The following is a 22611-nucleotide window of genomic DNA, read 5'->3' as shown; positions in this document are numbered from 1 at the left end:
CCATATTCACTATACAACTCTTATGGGTGCTTGTTGTTCCCGCCCTCTCTCTCAAGATCCTTAAAGGGCTTCACAGTACTTAGTTTACATCCTCATCCATTTCAGTTATTTGCGATAATGGTTTACCAAAGCTGAACCTTTAATTGGTCTTCTCCTGTGCTGCATAAAATATTTATTTATTAAAAGTATTGTTTGTATGAATGTGTATATATGACATTACCTAAGCAGAATTGCTTTATGCCATGGTCAAGAGTTCTATATTGTTTGGATGTTATAAAATGACATAATCTTAGTATATGACCATTTTAAATCTTTCTGTTTAATTAAGGAACTGATGGTATATTTTTCATAGTGATGAGTACTGGCGTGGAGCTTCCTCTGCAAATGCCATTTAGCTCAGATAAAACCAGTTCAAGGTCACTGGGGGAACTGCCCGAAGCATCCATTTGCATATAATATTACCAGCAGACAAACTCTGCTGAGCCAGCCTGATCTTAAAGTCTTTGTCATGGAGATTCCTCGTGGTGAAGGCTAGTTTCCCAGATAATGATTAAGTGTTTTAATGGCATTCATTCATTCCTTACTAACTACTCAAGCAGAAAAAGGGTTATGTAAAATGGCATTTAAGAAAAAAAAATTATTTGTAATCTTTGCATCTGCAGCACTTTGAGAAGACATTAGGACTTAAATCCTTGGCATGGGACGCTCATGCGTTATCTTCCGATATTTACTGAGTTTACTGGTGCATGAAAGGCTTTCAGTAAGTAAAGCAGCAGATGGGATGGGCTCTTTATAGGTAATACTATCAACCAGGTTATTACCTTCTATATATTGATAGTGAAGTAATCTTCAAGATATCGCCCAACAATATACATTATTTAAATGTTTGTAACGAGAGAGAAAAAAACAGAGTGGAGGAGCTGCAGCCCTTTACTTTGCGGTGGCTGATAAGCATTTTTGAGACGTGCTTTTATTTCAAGATAAGAATAGATTCGTAAAAGTAAAACCATTTTTTTTTTTTTTTTTAACTAAAAATAGAAATGGGTCATATCCTTTGCATCATGCATTGCTTTACAGTGAGCCAAATATTCTGTTCAGGGCTATGTTAGGAAATGTGAACAAAAGGAATAGTGCTGCAGCCATTTAGTAGATTCTTTAACATTTACCACATTGTCCTTAGTTCACTCAATGTAATTAAAGGAATGATTTAAACATATTTAGGCCTATGAAATCTGTCTGTTTAAACATCATACAGTGTTTTGTTTTTATGGGGGGGGGGGTATAATAAATCCCCAAAATCAATAAATACTGGAAAAAAGAGATAAATACATAAACATATATAAATATATGTAGCGCTAGGTAAGAGGACAAATGGTTGATATAAATGTGTGCAACTCCTAAGAGAAATATCGCAATATAAGCGCAAGTGAAAATACATACAGAAATAAAAACAATTTAAGCTAGGTCACGTGACTAGCAAGGGCCCATATAATGTTACACATCGGCAATAAACAAACTTACAAGGGTAGAACAGAGCCGCTACACCCTAGCTGCACACAGAACCCCCTTTGCAAAAAGCCAAGGAGGAAAGGCCTAGGCAGGTTCACATATAGGGATCTAAGTGGATCGTAGTAACCTTAAAGTGTGAGGCATACAAAAGCATATATAGGCAGTGCAAAATACAATACAGGCCAGTATTAGCAGCCAGGTGTATATAGGTGGGCAGATACACTGAAGCAGATATACTGTTAGTAGCAGCAGGTTAGTTCATATTAGGACAGAGTTCTCTACGTAAAAAGTTTGTTGTCATAAATCAACCCTCCACAGTGCGGTATACAAGAGAGAAAAATTATATCACTGATTAAAGAGGCAAGTTTCACCTCCAGTGAATGAACATAGTCCCACTATATCATGAGTATCCAAGCACTTATCTGTCTAAACGTGCAAGTAGAGCCGACTTGGAATTCAGCACGCCACAAAGCTTTGTCAAGCCATAAAGTTCAAGTAGCCTCAAAAGAACCTCCAAACATCAGCGGTATGTAACACAGCAGTAGTCCAATGTGTTGGGCATTATCAAGTGGCACAAGCAACCAATGCCTACGTATGTTTCACTCCCTGCGTCTATTGGTAGACGGGACTTCCTCAGGGCTGTTTGAATCTTCCCCTTTTCGAGAGTAAATACTCTATTACGCCCATGGAATGGGTGAAATTATATTCATTGATACATTTTACTGTGCAATTTATAACAGAAAGATACAATTGTTTTCATTTTTATTTTTAATTAAAAAGATCAAACGTTGCGGAGGGTTTACTATGTCACATAATGGAAGGCACTAATTCAATCTTCTATTTGTAGTTAATGCAAAAGATCAGATAAATACAAATAGGTTTAAACCGAGGATTGAGAACAGGGGCAACAAGGGAGAATAAGGGAAAGTAAAAGTAAACTCTACCCTATAAAACTTTATCTATTCCTATAAATTTGAGACACGCAGGATCACTATTGTGTCTCATCTGAAAGTGTCTTGCCACGCTACTAGTTAGAACTTAGTACTTTATGTCATCTCTGAGTTAGATTGCAGTGAAACGCACAGTTTGTGTTCCATCACGGTAGCTTGGCGCCATTGAGTGTTACACAGGTTTGTAATCATGTGTTTTGTTTTGTTATACTTTTACTATATAAGTGTGTATTTATCACAAGTTTGTTATGCTGATGAAGGGGAAGTTTTACTTGAAAACGTTTAATTAAATTTATGAATGTATTTTATACAAAGTCCTGAAAGTACATTCGTTTTGTGGAGTATATATATATATATATATATATATATATATATATATATATATATATAGTGCTTGTGTGTGGAAAGGAGCTAGGTTTGGTAATCAATCATCAGTGAAGGATCCATCAGTCTAATCAGAGCACTGACTCCTATAGATAGTTAGGGCTAGATTTATTAAAGCTGAGGCGTACAGGGGCGCGTATACGCGCCCCTGTATGCCTCAGCTCACCTGTGGCGGGGCGAAATTACCTGCAGGTATTCGCCATTGCACACGAGAGCAATTTTGCGCTCACGTGCAATCCTGCCTCCTGCCCGCGCACAGCCAATCACGCGCAGGCAAGAGCTGTCAATCTCCTCGGTCTGACTAGACCGAGGACGAGGAGATTGAATTTCGCCACATTAGAGGTGGCGAAGAGGTTAGGGAAGCGGCGGTCTGGTGACCGCTGCTTGATAAATGACTGCGAGCAAGTTCTTGTGAGAACTTGCAGCCGTAGGGCTTTAATAAATCTAGCCCTTAATGTTCCCAGTGCAGGGCCTAGTTTCTACTGTGGTAACTCGTGGAAACTGGTGATAAAAACATTTATCTCCATTAAAGTTTATAAAGATTTTTTATATTACCATCCGTTTCCAAAGTTACCACTCCAATGGAAACTATGCCTAAGATGGCAGCCCCCACTAGAAAGATCCGGAGCTTTACTAATTGGCTTCTGTAAAGGATAAAATAAGAAAATAGCTTTAAAGGGACATTAAACATTAAATAAATGCTAGATAGATTGATGCATTCAAAGAAAAGATTAGTCTGAGACAGTGGCGACTATAGGAACAATATATAGGGGGGGCACATAAGATACCACAGTCAAAACTGGGGGGGGCACTAATCATTCACCACTAAATCATGCCACTGAAAAAAAACTAAGGGGATAGTAGCTGTAGTGAGAGGATAGAGGCTTTAGTGGGGTATATGGTCTGTAGCGAGGGGATAGGAGCTGTACTGGGGTATAGGGGTTGTTGTGATGGGATACAGTCTGTAGTGGGGGAATAGGGGATGTAGTGGGGGGATAGGGGCTGTAGTGAGGGGATAGGGGCTGTATTGGGGTACTAAAAAAAAAACTAAACGAAAATGTATTCCCCTCTCCCTGAGTCTTACCTTATACCAGGGAGGGGGGAATCCTGAACCCTAGTGGTGGTGGTCCTGTGGGATTTGGAGCTTATCTGTCCACAATAAAGGGATTATCTATCTTTTTAAACAATAACATTTCTGGAGTAGACTGTCCTTTTAAAAATAAAGAATTTTAGTTCTGACAGAGCATGCATTAATGTACTACGAGTAATTAAATTCACATTGTTCTCTTTGTATCCAGGAGCAGCAATGCACTACTGGAAGCTAACTGGTGATTGGAGGTCACACACACATATGCCTCTTGTCATTGGCTCACCATATGTTTTTAGTTAAGTTCCAATAGTGTTTTGCTGCTCTGGAGATGACTATCAGTTTGACCCTTTTGCAGAGTTAAACAAATAGGTGTATACAAGCACCAGTGTAATAATTAAATGCTCTAACATACAGCATGTTCTTTTTGCACGTTCTTTGTCCCTTTAATATAAGCATATAGTATATAGTTTTTTGTTAAAGGGACATGAAACTGAAAAATGTTCCTTCGTGATTCAGATCACCCATACAATTGTCCTCACATTTACTTCATTCTCTTTGTATACTTTGTTTAAGGATGGGGCAATGCACTACTGGGAGGTAGCTGAATACATTAAGTGAGCCAATGACAAGAGACATATGTGCAGCCACCAATCAGCTGCTGCCTTCCAGTAGTGTATTGCTGCTCCTGCTCCTACCCACGTTTGCTGTACCACAAAGGATTCCAAGAGAATTTAGCAATACATACATTATACACACATACATAATACAAATATACATACATTTATACACACATACATAATACACATATACATACATTTATACACACATACATAATACACACATAATACACATAAACATACATTTATACACACATACATAATACACATATACATACATAATACACACATACATAATACACATACATACATTTATACACATACATACATTTATACACACATATATAATACACATATACATAATACACATGCACATACATTTATACACACATACATAATACACATATACATACATTTATACACACATACATAATACACATGCACATACATTTATACACACATACATAATACACATGCACATACATTTATACACACATACATAATACACATGCACATACATTTATACACACATACATAATACAAATATACATACATTTATACACACATACATAAATACATTTATACACACAAACATAATACACATATACATACATTTATACACACATACATAATACAAATATACATACATTTATACACACATACATAATACACATATACATACATTTATACACACATACATAATACACATATACATAATACACATGCACATACATTTATACACACATACATAATACACATATACATACATTTATACACACATACATAATACACATGCACATACATTTATACACACATACATAATACACATGCACATACATTTATACACACATACATAATACAAATATACATACATTTATACACACATACATAAATACATTTATACACACAAACATAATACACATATACATACATTTATACACATATACATAATACACATGCACATACATTTATACACACATACATAATACACATACATACATTTATACACACATACATAATACACATAAACATACATTTATACACACATACATAATACACATATACATACATAATACACATATACATACATTTATACACACATATACATAATACACATGCACATACATTTATACACACATACATAATACACATATACATACATTTATACACACATACATAATACACATGCACATACATTTATACACACATACATAATACACATATACATACATTTATACACACATACATAATACACACATAATACACATAAACATACATTTATACACACATACATAATACACATATACATACATTTATACACACATACATAATACACATGCACATACATTTATACACACATACATAATACACATATACATACATTTATACACACATACATAATACACACATAATACACATAAACATACATTTATACACACATACATAATACACATATACATACATTTATACACACATACATAATACACATGCACATACATTTATACACACATACATAATACACATATACATACATTTATACACACATACATAATACACATGCACATACATTTATACACACATACATAATACACATGCACATACATTTATACACACATACATAATACACATGCACATACATTTATACACACATACATAATACACATGCACATACATTTATACACACATACATAATACACATATACATACATTTATAAACATACATAATACACATATACATACATTTATACACACATACATAATACACATGCACATACATTTATACACACATACATAATACACATATACATACATTTATACACACATACATAATACACATGCACATACATTTATACACACATACATACATATACACACACAATACACATATACATACATTTATACACACATACATACATATACACATACATACATTTATACACACACAATACACATATACATACATTTATACACACATACATACATATACATATACATACATTTATACATACATTTATACACACACACATAATACACACATTTATACACACATACATTTATACACATAATACAAATATACATACATTTATACACACATACATACATTTATACACACATACATAATACACATATACATACATTTATACACACATACATAATACACATAAACATACATTTATACACACATACATAATACACATAAACATACATTTATACACACATACATAAATACAAATATACATAATACACATATACATACATTTATACACACATACATAATACACATATACATACATAATACACACATACATAATACACATAAACATACATTTATACACACATACATAAATACAAATATACATACATTTATACACACATACATATACACACACATAATACACATATACATACATTTATACACACATACATACATATACACACACAATACACATATACATACATTTATACACACATACATAATACACATGCACATACATTTATACACACATACATAATACACATATACATACATTTATACACACATACATAATACACATGCACATACATTTATACACACATACATACATATACACACACAATACACATATACATACATTTATACACACATACATACATATACACATACATACATTTATACACACACATAATACACATATACATACATTTATACACACATACATACATATACATACATTTATACATACATTTATACACACACACATAATACACACATTTATACACACATACATTTATACACATAATACAAATATACATACATTTATACACACATACATACATTTATACACACATACATAATACACATATACATACATTTATACACACATACATAATACACATAAACATACATTTATACACACATACATAATACACATAAACATACATTTATACACACATACATAAATACAAATATACATACATAATACACATATACATACATTTATACACACATACATAATACACATATACATACATAATACACACATACATAATACACATAAACATACATTTATACACACATACATAAATACAAATATACATACATTTATACACACATACATATACACACACATAATACACATATACATACATTTATACACACATACATACATATACACACACAATACACATATACATACATTTATACACACATACATAATACACATATACATACATTTATACACACATACATAATACACATATACATACATTTATACACGCATACATACATATACACACACATACATACATATACACACACATACATACATATACACACACAATACACATATACATACATAATACACATATACATAATACACATATACATAATACACATATACATACATAATACACATATACATACATAATACACATATACATACATAATACACATATACATACATAATACACATATACATACATAATACACATACATATACATTTATACACACATACATAATACACATAAACATACATTTATACACATATACATACATTTATACACACATACATAATACAAATATTATACACATAACACACATATACATACATTTATACACACATGCATACATAGAGAAGGAAATACATTTATTTACATATAACTCATGTTCTAGTTTTGCCCCATGCAAGCTGATTTTAGAGCAGTAAGCTTTATTTCAGGGGAAATAGGTTGTTTTTATTCTGTAGTTAGGCAGCATGGCATACCATAAAAATGTTTGAATTAATTAAATTAGTGACAAAAACAACAACTTACTTTTCACAGGAATGGCATGAAGAGTTTACAATGAAGAATACAAAATTATCTTCATTTCTAAACAACTTCTGCCTTTCTGAGCAGCCACAGTGTAAATGAAAAAAGGATTTATTACTTAGCTCTTTCCTCCTGAAGCTGCACTGCCTGTCAGCAGCACGATGTGCAGTGTGAGGCTTGAGCCCGGGCTGCTTGCTGATGGTTGGATGATGCAGCTGTCAGTCAGCACAGAACTCCTGTTAGAGCACTCAGGCAGGAACACAGCAAATTCATGACATCATGGTTGCCATGGTTAGTTTGCAATTTCTTCCTGGTTTCGGAAGGCAAACTTTGAAAGCATGGTGCTGCTTGTAAACAGTCACTGCTCACTCTCTCTGACTTGATCAACTCTCTGCTGCATTATATTAGCGCAGCAGCCGAGTGTTTAAGCAGCACATTGGAGGAGATTAGATTGAGTAAGCAGTGAGTGGTGTGCTGTTCCTATGTCTATGAGCCCCATCTGCAACAGTGATTGTTCCACCCCTGCAGCTACTCACCGTAAATTAAGTAGATCTCTTTGGGGGGGCAAATAGGGGGGCAAAATATTTTCCAGGGGGGGCGGTTGCCCCCCCTCGCCCCCCTGTAGTGACGCCTATGGTCTGAGAATAACATGTAGATGTATTTTTTAAAGTTTCATTAGCCGTTTAAATATTGACAAAATAAGTGTAAAGATTTAGTGTCTATAAAACACTGGGAGCTGCCATGTTGTACCTTACGTTATAAATAGGTCACTAGAGTTTGTAGCCAATGACTGTGTTGAATAAAACAGTGTTCTGCACTTTTATTTCTAACAGGAACTGAAAAGCTCACAAATTCAGAATGGAATTTCAGGACCAAATAAATTATGAAAATATATTGCAGGCAGGGCCGTTTCTAGGTGCGGGCAGACCGGGCATTTTTTTTAAATGTGTTAAAGTGGCAGTGCTTGCTTGATAAACTACTGGTATAGCAAATGTTAAAATACACAGATCACAAGCATATACATTAAAAAAAAAAAATAATATATATATATATATATATATATATATATATACAGTATATATATATATATATATATATATATTTCTCCAACATAGGTGTGTCCGGTCCACGGCGTCATCCTTACTTGTGGGATATTCTCTTCCCCAACAGGAAATGGCAAAGAGCCCAGCAAAGCTGGTCACATGATCCCTCCTAGGCTCCGCCTACCCCAGTCATTCTCTTTGCCGTTGTACAGGCAACATCTCCACGGAGATGGCTTAGAGTTTTTTAGTGTTCAACTAAAATGATTTTAGCAACCGTCACTAAAATCCATGGCTGTTCCACACAGGACTGTTGAGAGCAATTAACTTCAGTTGGGGGAACAGTGAGCAGTCTCTTGCTGCTTGAGGTATGACACATTCTAACAAGACGATGTAATGCTGGAAGCTGTCATTTTCCCTATGGGATCCGGTAAGCCATGTTTATAAAGATCGTAAATAAGGGCTTCACAAGGGCTTATTAAGACTGTAGACTTTTTCTGGGCTAAATCGATTCATTATTAACACATATTTAGCCTTGAGGAATCATTTTATCTGGGTATTTTGATATAATAATATCGGCAGGCACTGTTTTAGACTCCTTATTATTTAGGGGCTTTCCCAAATCATAGGCAGAGCCTCATTTTCGCGCCGGTGTTGCGCACTTGTTTTTGAGAGGCATGACATGCAGTCGCATGTGAGAGGAGCTCTGATACTTAGAAAAGACTTTCTGAAGGCGTCATTTGGTATCGTATTCCCTTTGGGCTTGGTTGGGTCTCAGCAAAGCAGATACCAGGGACTGTAAAGGGGTTAAAGTTAAAAACGGCTCCGGTTCCGTTATTTTAAGGGTTAAAGCTTCCAAATTTGGTGTGCAATACTTTTAAGGCTTTAAGACACTGTGGTGAAAATTTGGTGAATTTTGAACAATTCCTTCATGTTTTTTCGCAATTGCAGTAATAAAGTGTGTTCAGTTTAAAATTTAAAGTGACAGTAACGGTTTTATTTTAAAACGTTTTTTGTACTTTGTTATCAAGTTTATGCCTGTTTAACATGTCTGAACTACCAGATAGACTGTGTTCTGAATGTGGGGAAGCCAGGATTCCTATTCATTTAAATAAATGTGATTTATGTGACAATGACAATGATGCCCAAGATGATTCCTCAAGTGAGGGGAGTAAGCATGGTACTGCATCATTCCCTCCTTCGTCTACACGAGTCTTGCCCACTCAGGAGGCCCCTAGTACATCTAGCGCGCCAATACTCCTTACTATGCAACAATTAACGGCTGTAATGGATAATTCTGTCAAAAACATTTTAGCCAAAATGAACACTTACCAGCGTAAGCGTGACTGCTCTGTTTTAGATACTGAAGAGCATGACGACGCTGATAATAATGGTTCTGAAGGGCCCCTAACCCAGTCTGATGGGGCCAGGGAGGTTTTGTCTGAGGGAGAAATTACTGATTCAGGGAACATTTCTCAACAAGCTGAACCTGATGTGATTACGTTTAAATTTAAATTGGAACATCTCCGCTTTCTGCTCAAGGAGGTATTATCCACTCTGGATGATTGTGACAAGTTGGTCATCCCAGAGAAACTATGTAAAATGGACAAGTTCCTAGAGGTCCCGGGACTCCCAGAAGCTTTTCCTATACCCAAGCGGGTGGCGGACATTGTTAATAAAGAATGGGAAAGGCCCGGTATTCCTTTCGTCCCTCCCCCCATATTTAAAAAATTGTTTCCTATGGTCGACCCCAGAAAGGACTTATGGCAGACAGTCCCCAAGGTCGAGGGAGCGGTTTCCACTTTAAACAAACGCACCACTATACCCATAGAGGATAGTTGTGCTTTTAAAGATCCTATGGATAAGAAATTAGAGGGTTTACTTAAAAAGATGTTTGTTCAGCAGGGTTACCTTCTACAACCTATTTCATGCATTGTCCCTGTAGCTACAGCCGCATGTTTCTGGTTCGATGAGCTGATAAAGGCGGTCGATAGTGATTCTCCCCCTTATGAGGAGATTATGGACAGAATCAATGCTCTCAAATTGGCTAATTCTTTCACCCTAGACGCCACTTTGCAATTGGCTAGGTTAGCGGCTAAGAATTCAGGGTTTGCTATTGTGGCGCGCAGAGCGCTTTGGTTGAAATCTTGGTCAGCTGATGCGTCTTCCAAGAACAAGCTACTTAACATTCCTTTCAAGGGGAAAACGCTGTTTGGCCCTGACTTGAAAGAGATTATCTCTGATATCACTGGGGGTAAGGGCCACGCCCTTCCTCAGGATCGGCCTTTCAAGGCAAAAAATAAACCTAATTTTCGTCCCTTTCGGAGAAACGGACCAGCCCAAAGTGCTACGTCCTCTAAGCAAGAGGGTAATACTTCTCAAGCCAAGCCAGCTTGGAGACCAATGCAAGGCTGGAACAAGGGAAAGCAGGCCAAGAAACCTGCCACTGCTACCAAGACAGCATGAAATGTTGGCCCCCGATCCGGGACCGGATCTGGTGGGGGGCAGACTCTCTCTCTTCGCTCAGGCTTGGGCAAGAGATGTTCTGGATCCTTGGGCGCTAGAAATAGTCTCCCAAGGTTATCTTCTGGAATTCAAGGGGCTTCCCCCAAGGGGGAGGTTCCACAGGTCTCAGTTGTCTTCAGACCACATAAAAAGACAGGCATTCTTACATTGTGTAGAAGACCTGTTAAAAATGGGAGTGATTCATCCTGTTCCATTAAGAGAACAAGGGATGGGGTTCTACTCCAATCTGTTCATAGTTCCCAAAAAAGAGGGAACGTTCAGACCAATCTTAGATCTCAAGATCTTAAACAAGTTTCTCAAGGTTCCATCGTTCTAGATGGAAACCATTCGAACTATTCTTCCTTCCATCCAGGAAGGTCAATTCATGACCACGGTGGATTTAAAGGATGCGTATCTACATATTCCTATCCACAAGGAACATCATCGGTTCCTAAGGTTCGCATTCCTGGACAAGCATTACCAGTTCGTGGCGCTTCCTTTCGGATTAGCCACTGCTCCAAGGATTTTCACAAAGGTACTAGGGTCCCTTCTAGCTGTGCTAAGACCAAGGGGCATTGCTGTAGTACCTTACTTGGACGACATTCTGATTCAAGCGTCGTCCCTTCCTCAAGCAAAGGCTCACACGGACATTGTCCTGGCCTTTCTCAGCTCTCACGGATGGAAAGTGAACGTGGAAAAGAGTTCTCTATCTCCGTCAACAAGGGTTCCCTTCTTGGGAACAATAATAGACTCCTTAGAAATGAGGATTTTTCTGACAGAGGCCAGAAAAACAAAACTTCTAGACTCTTGTCGGATACTTCATTCCGTTCCTCTTCCTTCCATAGCGCAGTGCATGGAAGTGATCGGTTTGATGGTAGCGGCAATGGACATAGTTCCTTTTGCGCGCATTCATCTAAGACCATTACAACTGTGCATGCTCAGTCAGTGGAATGGGGACTATACAGACTTGTCTCCGAAGATACAAGTAAATCAGAGGACCAGAGACTCACTCCGTTGGTGGCTGTCCCTGGACAACCTGTCACAAGGGATGACATTCCGCAGACCGGAGTGGGTCATCGTCACGACCGACGCCAGTCTGATGGGCTGGGGCGCGGTCTGGGGACCCCTGAAAGCTCAGGGTCTTTGGTCTCGGGAAGAATCTCTTCTACCGATAAATATTCTGGAACTGAGAGCGATATTCAATGCTCTCAAGGCTTGGCCTCAGCTAGCGAGGGCCAAGTTCATACGGTTTCAATCAGACAACATGACAACTGTTGCGTACATCAACCATTAGGGGGGAACAAGGAGTTCCCTAGCGATGGAAGAAGTGACCAAAATCATTCTATGGGCGGAGTCTCACTCCTGCCACCTGTCTGCTATCCACATCCCAGGAGTGGAAAATTGGGAAGCGGATTTTCTGAGTCGTCAGACATTGCATCCGGGGGAGTGGGAACTCCATCCGGAAATCTTTGCCCAAGTCACTCAGCTGTGGGGCATTCCAGACATGGATCTGATGGCCTCTCGTCAGAACTTCAAAGTTCCTTGCTACGGGTCCAGATCCAGGGATCCCAAGGCGGCTCTAGTGGATGCACTAGTGGCACCTTGGACCTTCAAACTAGCTTATGTGTTCCCGCCATTTCCTCTCATCCCCAGGCTGGTAGCCAGGATCAATCAGGAGAGGGCGTCGGTGATCTTGATAGCTCCTGCGTGGCCACGCAGGACTTGGTATGCAGATCTGGTGAATATGTCATCGGCTCCACCTTGGAAGCTACCTTTGAGACGAGACCTTCTTGTTCAGGGTCCGTTCGAACATCCGAATCTGGTTTCACTCCAGCTGACTGCTTGGAGATTGAACGCTTGATCTTATCGAAGCGAGGGTTCTCAGATTCTGTTATTGATACTCTTGTTCAGGCCAGAAAGCCTGTAACTAGAAAGATTTACCACAAAATTTGGAAAAAATATATCTGTTGGTGTGAATCTAAAGGATTCCCTTGGGACAAGGTTAAGATTCCTAAGATTCTATCCTTCCTTCAAGAAGGATTGGAAAAAGGTTTATCTGCTAGTTCCCTGAAGGGACAGATTTCTGCCTTGTCTGTGTTACTTCACAAAAAGCTGGCAGCTGTGCCAGATGTTCAAGCCTTTGTTCAGGCTCTGGTTAGAATTAAGCCTGTTTACAAACCTTTGACTCCTCCTTGGAGTCTCAACTTAGTTCTTTCAGTTCTTCAGGGGGTTCCGTTTGAACCCCTACATTCCGTTGATATTAAGTTATTATCTTGGAAAGTTTTGTTTTTAGTTGCGATTTCTTCTGCTAGAAGAGTTTCAGAATTATCTGCTCTGCAGTGTTCTCCTCCTTATCTGGTGTTCCATGCAGATAAGGTGGTTTTACGTACTAAACCTGGTTTTCTTCCAAAAGTTGTTTCTAACAAAAACATTAACCAGGAGATTATCGTACCTTCTCTGTGTCCGAAACCAGTGTCAAAGAAGGAACGTTTGTTGCACAATCTGGATGTTGTTCGCGCTCTAAAATTCTATTTAGATGCTACAAAGGATTTTAGACAAACATCTTCCTTGTTTGTTGTTTATTCCGGTAAAAGGAGAGGTCAAAAAGCAACTTCTACCTCTCTCTCTTTTTGGATTAAAAGCATCATCAGATTGGCTTACGAGACTGCCGGACGGCAGCCTCCCGAAAGAATCACGGCTCATTCCACTAGGGCTGTGGCTTCCACATGGGCCTTCAAGAACGAGGCTTCTGTTGATCAGATATGTAGGGCAGCGACTTGGTCTTCACTGCACACTTTTACCAAATTTTACAAGTTTGATACTTTTGCTTCTTCTGAGGCTATTTTTGGGAGAAAGGTTTTGCAAGCCGTGGTGCCTTCCATTTAGGTGACCTGATTTGCTCCCTCCCTTCATCCGTGTCCTAAAGCTTTGGTATTGGTTCCCACAAGTAAGGATGACGCCGTGGACCGGACACACCTATGTTGGAGAAAACAGAATTTATGTTTACCTGATAAATTACTTTCTCCAACGGTGTGTCCGGTCCACGGCCCGCCCTGGTTTTTTTAATCAGGTCTGATAATTTATTTTCTTTAACTACAGTCACCACGGTACCATATGGTTTCTCCTATGCAAATATTCCTCCTTAACGTCGGTCGAATGACTGGGGTAGGCGGAGCCTAGGAGGGATCATGTGACCAGCTTTGCTGGGCTCTTTGCCATTTCCTGTTGGGGAAGAGAATATCCCACAAGTAAGGATGACGCCGTGGACCGGACACACCGTTGGAGAAAGTAATTTATCAGGTAAACATAAATTCTGTTTTCTTTCATGTAATTAGCAAGAGTCCATGAGCTAGTGACGTATGGGATATACATTCCTACCAGGAGGGGCAAAGTTTCCCAAACCTTAAAATGCCTATAAATACACCCCTCACCACACCCACAATTCAGTTTTACAAACTTTGCCTCCTATGGAGGTGGTGAAGTAAGTTTGTGCTAGATTCTACGTTGATATGCGCTCCGCAGCAGGTTGGAGCCCGGTTTTCCTCTCAGCGTGCAGTGAATGTCAGAGGGATGTGAGGAGAGTATTGCCTATTTGAATGCAATGATCTCCTAGGTTCTCTGTTATCGGTCGTAGAGATTCATCTCTTACCTCCCTTTTCAGATCGACGATATACTCTTATATATATACCATTTCCTCTGCTGATTTTCGTTTCAGTACTGGTTTGGCTTTCTACAACATGTAGATGAGTGTCCTGGGGTAAGTAAGTAAGCTTATTTTCTGTGACACTCTAAGCTATGGTTAGGCACTTTTTTATAAAGTTCTAAATATATGTATTCAAACATTTATTTGCCTTGACTCAGGATGTTCAACATTCCTTATTTTCAGACAGTCAGTTTCATACTTGGGATAATGCATTTGTTTCAATCATTTTTTCTTACCTTAAAAATTTGACTTTTTCCCTGTGGGCTGTTAGGCTCGCGGGGGCTGAAAATGCTTCATTTTATTGCGTCATTCTTGGCGCAGACTTTTTTGGTGCAAATTTTTTTTTTTCTGTTTCCGGCGTCATACGTGTCGACGTTTTTTTGCGTCAAAAGTGTCGGCGTTCCGGATGAGGCGTCATTTTTGGCGCCAAAAGCATTTAGGCGCCAAATAATGTGGGCGTCTTATTTGGCGCTAAAAAATATGGGCGTCTTTTTTGTCTCCACATTATTTAAGTCTCATTATTTATTGCTTCTGGTTGCTAGAAGCTTGTTCACTGGCATTTTTTTCCCATTCCTGAAACTGTCATTTAAGGAATTTGATCAATTTTGCTTTATATGTTGTTTTTTCTATTACATATTGCAAGATGTTCCACGTTGCAACTGAGTCAGAAGATACTTCAGGAAAATCGCTGCCCGGTGCTGGAGCTACCAAGCTAAGTGTATCTGCTATAAACTTTTGGTATCTGTTTCTCCAGCTGTTGTTTGTATTGCATGTCATGACAAACTTATTAATGCAGATAAAATTTCCTTTAGTACTGTTACATTACCTGTTGCTGTTCCGTCAACATCTAATTTTCAGAGTGTTCCTGATAACATAAGAGGTTTTATTTTTTAAATCCATTAAGAAGGCTATGTCTGTTATTTCTCCTAGTATACATAAAAGTCTTTTAAAACTTCTCTTTTTTCAGATGAATTTTTAAATGAACATCATCATTCTGATACTGATAATGGTTCTTCTGGTTCAGAGGTTTCTGTCTCAGAGGTTGATGCTGATAAATCTTTGTATTTGTTCAAGATGGAATTTATTCGTTCTTTACTTAAAGAAGTATTAATTGCATTAGAAATAGAGGATTCTGGTCCTCTTGATACTAAATCTAAACGTTTAAATAAGGTTTTTAAATCTCCTGTAGTTATTCCAGAAGTGTTTTCTCTCCCTGATGCTATTTCTGAAGTAATTTCCAGGGAATGGAATAATTTGGGTAATTCATTTACTCCTTCTAAACGTTTAAGCAATTATATCCTGTGCCATCTGACAGATTAGAGTTTTTTGGGACAAAATCCCTAAGGTTAATGGGGCTGTCTCTACTCCTGCTAAACGTACTACTATTCCTACGGCAGATAGTACTTCATTTAAAGATCCTTTAGATAGGAAAATTGAATCCTTTCTAAGAAAAGCTTACTTATGTTCAGGTAATCTTCTTAGACCTGCTATATTTTTAGCGGATGTTGCTGCAGCTTCAACTTTTTGGTTAGAAGCTTTAGCGCAACAAGTAACAGATCATAATTTTATAGCATTATTATTATTCTATAACATGCTAATAATTTTATTTGTGATACCATCTTTTGATATCATTAGAGTTGATGTCAGGTATATGTCTCTAGCTATTTTAGCTAGAAAAGCTTTATGGCTTAAAACTTGGAATGCTGATATGTCTTCTAAGTCAACTTTGCTTTCCCTTTCTTTCCAGGGTAATAAATTATTCGGTTCTCAGTTGGATTCTATTATCTCAACTGTTACTGGAGGGAAGGGAACTTTTTTTACCAAAGGATTAAAAATCTAAGGTAAATTTAGGTCTAATAATCGTTTTCGTTCCTTTCCTCACAACAAGGAACAAAAGCCTGATCCTTCATCCTCAGGAGCGGTATCAGTTTGGAAACCATTTCCAGTTTGGAATATATCCAAGCCTTATAGAAACCTAAAGCCAGCTCCTAAGTACCCATGAAGGTGCGGCCCTCATTCCAGCTCAGCTGGTATGGGGCAGATTACGTTTTCTTCAAAGAAATTTGGATAAATTCCGTTCACAATCTCTGGTTTCAGAACATTGTTTCAGAAAGGTACAGAATTGGCTTCAAGTTAAGGCCTCCTGCAAAGAGATTTTTTTCTTTCCCGTGTCCCAGTAAACACAGCAAAGGCTCAGCATTTCTGAAATGTGTTTCAGATCTAGAGTTGGCTGGAGTAATTATGCCAGTTCCAGTTCTGGTACAGGGGCTGGGGTTTTATTCTATCTCTTCATTGTACCAAAGAAGGTCAATTCCTTAAGACCAGTTCCGGATCTATCAATATTGAATCGTTATGTAAGGATACCAACATTTAAGATGGTAACTGTAGGACTATCCTGCCTTTTGTTTAGCAAGGGCATTATATGTCTACAATAGATTTACAGGATGCATATCTGCATATTCCGATTCATCCAGATCACTTTTAGTTTCTGAGATTCTCTTTTTAGACAAGCATTACCAGTTTTGTGGCTCTACCGTTTGGCCTAGCATCAGCTCCAAGAATTTTTTCAAAGGTTCTCAGTGCCCTTCTGTCTGTAATCAGAAAACAGGGTTTTGGTGTTTCCTTATTTGGACGATATCTTGGTACTTGCTCAGTCTTCACATTTTCGCAGAATCTCATACGAATCGACTTGTTGTTTCTTCAAGATCATGGTTGGAGGATCAATTTACCAATCAGTTCATTGATTCCTCAGACAAGGGTAACCTTTTTAGGTTTCCAGATAGATTCAGTGTCTATGACTCTGTCCTTGTCAGACAAGAGAAGTTTAACATTGATATCAGCTTGTCAAAACCTTCAGTCACAATCATTCCCTTTGGTAGCCTTATGCATGGAAATTTTAGGTCTTAGGACTGCCGCATCGGATGCGATCTCCTTTGCTCGTTTTCACATGCGACCTCTTCAGCTCTGTATGCTGAATCAATGGTGCTGGGATTACACAAAGATATCTCAATTAATATCTTTAAACCGATTATACGACACTCTCTGACATGGTGGACAGTTCACCATCGTTTAGTTCAGGGGGCTTCTTTGTTCTTCCGACCTGGACTATAATCTCAACAGATGCAAGTCTTACAGGTTGGGGAGCTGTGTGGGGGTCTCTGACGGCACAAGGGGTTTGGGAATCTCAGGAGGTGAGATTACCGATCAATATTTTGGAACTCCGTGCAATTTTCAGAGCTCTTCAGTCTTGGCCTCTTCTGAAGAGAGAGTTGTTCATTGTTTTCAGGTAGACAATGTCACAACTGTGGCATACATCAATCATCAAGGAGGGACTCAGTCCTCTGGCTATGAAAGAAGTATCTCAAATTTTGGTTTGGGCGGAATCCAGCTCCTGTCTAATCTCTGCGGTTCATATCCCAGGTATAGACAATTGGGAAGCGGATTATCTCAGTCGCCAAACGTTGCATCCGGGCGAATGATCTCTTCACCCAGAGGTATTTCTTCAGATTGTTCAAATGTGGGAACTCCCAGAAATAGATCTGATGGCTTCTCATCTAAACAAGAAACTTCCCTGGTATCTGTCCAGATCCCGGGATCCTCGGGCGGAGGCAGTGGATGCATTATCACTTCCTTGGAAGTATCATCCTGCCTATATCTTTCCGCCTCTAGTTCTTCTTCCAAGAGTATTCTCCAAGATTCTAAAGGAATGCTCGTTTGTCCTGCTGGTAGCTCCAGCATGGCCTCACAGGTTTTGGTATGCGGATCTTGTCCGGATGGCCTCTTGCCAGCTGTTGACTCTTCCGTAAAGACCAGACTTTCTGTCGCAAGGTCCTTTTTTCCATCAGGATCTCAAATCCTTAAATTTTAAGGTATGGAGTTTGAACGCTTGATTCTTGGTCAAAGAGGTTTCTCTGACTCTGTGATTGATACTATGTGACAGGCTCGTAAATCTGTATCTAGAGAGATATATTATAGAGTCTGGAAGACTTATATTTCTTAGTGTCTTTCTCATCATTTTTTCTTGGCATTCTTTTTGAATACCGAGAATTTTACAGTTTCTTCAGGATGGTTTAGATAAAGGTTTGTCCGCAAGTTCCTTGAAAGGACAAATCTCTGCTCTTTCTGTTCTTTTTCACAGAAGGATTGCTAATCTTCCTGATATTCATTGTTTTGTACAAGCTTTGGTTCGTATAAAACCTGTCATTAAGTCAATTTCTCCTCCTTGGAGTTTGAATTTGGTTCTGGGGGCTCTTCAAGCTCCTCCTTTTGAACCCATGCATTCTTTGGTCGTTATATTACTTTCTTGGAAAGTTTTGTTTCTTTTGGCCATCTCTTCCGCCAGAAGAGTCTCTGAATTATCTGCTCTTTCTTGTGAGTCTCCTTTTCTGATTTTTCATCAGGATAAGGCGGTGCTGCAAACTTCTTTTGAATTTTTTACCTAAGGTTGTGAATTCTAACATTAGTAGAGAAATTGTGGTTCCTTCATTATGTCCTAATCCTATGAATTCTAAGGAGAAATCATTGCATTCTTTGGATGCTGTTAGAGCTTTGTCATATTATGTTGAAGCTACTAAGTCTTTCCGAAAGACTTCTAGTCTTTTTGTCATCTTTTCCGGTTCTAGAAAAGGCCAGAAAGCTTCTGCCATTTCTTTGGCATCTTGGTTGAAATCTTTATTTCATCATGCCTATGTCGAGTCGGGTAAAATTCCGCCTCGAAGGATTACAGCTCATTCTACTAGGTCAGTTTCTACTTCCTGGGCGTTTAGGAATGAAGCTTCGGTTGTTCAGATTTGCAAAGCAGCAACTTGGTCCTCTTTGCATACCGTTACTAAATTCTACCATTTTGATGTGTTTTCTTCTTCTGAAGCAGTTTTTGGTAGAAAAGTACTTCAGGCAGTGGTTTCAGTTTGAATCTTCTGCTTATGTTTTTTATTAAACTTTATTTTGGGTGTGGATTATTTTCAGCAGGAATTGGCTGTCTTTATTTTATCCCTCCCTCTCTAGTGACTCTTGCGTGGAAAGATCCACATCTTGGGTAGTCATTATCCCATACGTCACTAGCTCATGGACTCTTGCTAATTACATGAAAGAAAACATAATTTATGTAAGAACTTACCTGATAAATTAATTTCTTTCATATTAGCAAGAGTCCATGAGGCCCGCCCTTTTTTGTGGTAGTTATGATTTTTTTGTATAAAGCACAATTATTCCAATTCCTTATTTTATATGCTTTCACACTTTTTTTCTTATCACCCCACTTCTTGGCTATTCGTTAAACTGAATTGTGGGTGTGGTGAGGGGTGTATTTATAGGCATTTTAAGGTTTGGGAAACTTTGCCCCTCCTGGTAGGAATGTATATCCCATACGTCACTAGCTCATGGACTCTTGCTAATATGAAAGAAATGAATTTATCAGGTAAGTTCTTACATAAATTATGTTATATATATATATATATTTGAAAGGAAGCTGTTATGTTAATTGGCTGCATTGGATGTCAATCATACTAATGGAGCAACAAGATCACAGTGGTGGTGTGTTAAGACAGAATAACTACTTAGAGCTAAAACTGAAAGTTAAATGGAGAGGAATCACTCTGAGGAAAACAGTCTCCTATCTCACTGATCTGTGTCACTAAAGAGGTGATGTTTTATGCATATGACAAATTATACATGGCCTTTACATAATATGTACATATTTTTGGTTTTACTGAGCTAATTAAAAAAGGTGCTTTATAAAAATTGGGTTTCCACATACTATGGAACAGGTTTTCTGTTAAAGGGACAGTATACACTCATTTTCATATAACTGCATGTAATAAACATTACTTTAAAGAATAAGATGCACAGATACTGATATAAAAATCCAGTATAAAACTGTTTAAAAACTTACTTAGAAGCTCTCAGTTTAGCTCTGTTGAAAAGGTAGGTGGAAAGCCCACTGCAAGTGGGAAATAAGACACTCTCCCTCCCCCTTCTTTTGCATATGAAAAGACCCTTTACATAAACAGGAGCAAGCTAGAGTAGGTATCTGACAGTATTCTCATAACACTTTGGGGCTTGGTTAGGAGTCTGAAAATCAGAGCAATGTTATTTTGCTTAAAAATAAGCAAAACTATAAAAAAAAATTAGAAAACAACAACTTTATGGGCTATATAAATAGATCATCTGCAAAACATTTATGCAAATAAAAATGAGTGTATAATGTCCCTTTAATAGTGATGGGTGTGTGTATGTGTCATTTACTCCATAATGACAATGGCAAGTTTTCACAAACTCACATGTGAGTGCTTGTGTCTGCTATTACTGCCTGAGTGTGTGTGTATGTGCCTATCTATCCCTGCCTGTGTGTGTGTGTGTGTTAATATTGCCTGAGTGTGTGTATGCCTATCTATCCCTGCCTGTGTGTGTGTATCTGCCTATTACTGCCTGAGTGTATGTATGCCTATCTATCCCTGCCTGTGTGTGCATGCCTCTGTCTATTACTGCCTGTGTGTGCATGTCTCTGTCTATTGCTGCCTGTGTGTGTGTGTGTGTGTGTGTGTATGCCTATCTATCCCTGCCTGTGTGTGTATGCCTATCTATCCCTGCCTGTGTGTGCATGTCTCTGTCTATTACTGCCTGTGTGTGCATGTCTCTGTCTATTACTGCCTGTGTGTGCATGTCTCTGTCTATCACTGCCTGTGTGTGCATGTATCTGTCTATTACTCTCTGTGTGTGAATGTCTTTGTCTATTACTGTCTGTGTGTGCATGCATCTGTCTGTTACTGCCTGTGAGTGCATGTCTCTGTTACTGCCTGTTTGTGCATGTCTCTGTCTATTACTGAGTGTGTGTGTATGTGCCTATCTATCCCTGCCTGTGTGTGTGTCTGCTATTACTGCCTGAGTGTGTGTATGCCTATCTATCACTGCATGTGTGTGTGCATGTCTCTGTCTATTACTGCCTGTGAGTGCAGGCCGGACAGATAGCTCAGCATGCTAATGCACTGTGGCTGAGCTCTGTAGCAACCCAAAGGTTGCAGGTTC

General features: G+C 38.2%; 1 protein-coding gene across 3 annotated transcripts in view; it reads left to right on the top strand.

Annotated features, from left to right (window-relative positions):
- ZCCHC7 (zinc finger CCHC-type containing 7) overlaps positions 1 to 22611 on the top strand; it is a 644222-nt gene that overhangs the window by 562069 nt on the left and 59542 nt on the right. The gene's annotated exons all lie outside the window — the stretch shown is intronic.

Source organism: Bombina bombina, chromosome 2 (assembly GCF_027579735.1).
Source record: "Bombina bombina isolate aBomBom1 chromosome 2, aBomBom1.pri, whole genome shotgun sequence".
Taxonomy (NCBI): Eukaryota; Metazoa; Chordata; class Amphibia; order Anura; family Bombinatoridae; genus Bombina; species Bombina bombina.
This window is presented reverse-complemented; position numbering and strand designations above follow the sequence as displayed.